Source organism: Lycium barbarum, chromosome 9 (genome assembly GCF_019175385.1).
Source record: "Lycium barbarum isolate Lr01 chromosome 9, ASM1917538v2, whole genome shotgun sequence".
Taxonomy (NCBI): domain Eukaryota; kingdom Viridiplantae; phylum Streptophyta; class Magnoliopsida; order Solanales; family Solanaceae; genus Lycium; species Lycium barbarum.
Window position 1 is genome coordinate 79,400,986 of NC_083345.1, and position 1,829 is coordinate 79,402,814.

Sequence of the window (1,829 nt, forward strand, 5' to 3'; positions counted from 1 at the left end):
TAATAATGGATTGGGAAGAAGTCCCCATAGACTCCATATGGAGGCAAGAAATATGTAGAGAGCCCACTAGTCCTCCAACAAAGCATATGATCCTATCAGCTTCTGTAGGAATCAATATCGGGCCAGATAGAGGAAACGGGTCACATACGACTTCAAGGACATGCCCCTCTGCTCAAGGTGTAGAAACTTCTCCCTACGAGCCTCTCTCAAAGACCGAGGCACATACATCTCCAGGAAGGCCCGGTAGAACTGAGTCCAAGTCAACGGAGGAGAACCCTGAGGTCTACACGACACGAAATACCTCCACCACGTCTTCGCATCACCGCAAAACTGGTAGGACACATAATCAATGCCGTGGGTCTCCACTATCCCCATACGGTGCAGCAACTCATGCATATCAAGAATAAACTTATAAGAATCCTCAGACGAAGTACCAGAGAACCTCGACGGCTCTATCTTTCTGAACCTCCCTACCAGGTCTTGATCAGCAGTAGTCATAACGGTGCCATCCATGGGCCTAATATCCTCCCCAGGAGCGGGTATAGCATTAATACGGGGAGCCATAGCTGCGGCGGGATGTGCTACCCGCGTGGGTCCCTGCTCAGGGGTCCGTACCCCAACCCTAGTTTATGAACCCCCGCCGGGAGTAGTAACACCGGCGGCCGCCTGCTGGGCAACAAGATGAAGTAGGACCCTGGCGATAGTGTCATGCACGGCTTGGTCAGAAGTAATCTTAGGCTGTATCTGTGCTAGGGTCATGCGATCCCCTACAGTCTAGTCTCTACCCGGCTGGTACTCGGACTCGGGGGATGGAGAGCTCTCTCGTCGCTGGCCCACCATTGGAGCTCTACCCCTGGCTGGCGCAGCCCCGCGGCCTCTCACTCTGCCGCGTCCTCTGACTGTAGCGCACCCTCGGGTGCCAGCCGTAGCTGCGGGCTCAGGCACTTGACCTCGGGCCGTAGTAGCTCCAGTCCTCACCATCTGTGAGAGAAGAGATAAGAGTCAGATACCAATTTGATCTTTCCATATACCAATTTGAATGAAGTAGCACGATGGAAAGAAAGAGGATGAGATTTCCTAATTATCCCATAGCTTCCCGCAGATAAGTACGGAGGTCATCGTACCAATCCACGAGACTCTACTAGACACGCTCTTGTATAAAAGACCGGGTAGCCTAGGGCTCTGATATCAACTTGTCACGACCCATTTTAGCCTAGGTCATGCGAGTACCTACCATTCCCCCCTCGGTAGGCGAACCCTTAACTCAACGTTCATAATCAATAAATATAATAAATAGCGGAAGAAGTAAATGACGTAAGTCTCACAATATAGTATAATATAGATAAGTGCAGAAGTAAATGAATCCACCCCAGTATCTGGTCTGGTCATACAAGAACATCTAAATCCGAATAACTCTGGTCTGAATAATAATACATAAATGTCTCAAATCATGTCTTGAAAGAAAAGTAAGACATAAACAATAGAAGAGTCTTCGACGTTAGCGGACGCCATGCTCACCCTGGAAAACTCAAGTAGAAGCTGAGGAGTCGATCAGCCACGAGTTAGAGAAGTAGATCCGGCCTGATACTCTGCATTCATAAAAGAATGCATTAAGTGCAGGTCAGTACAAACAACAGTATTGGTAGGCATCATAGGCCGACTAAGCATAGTTAACATAATTCAGAAAATAACGCAGATTAACAAGTAGAACAATCAAGCATGAAGCAATATAATCATAACCGAGTATCTATCAACACCTATGTAAGTATCTAACCCTAATATAATAAATTTGAGTATATCAATTCCTGGGACAATCAACACCATATAAT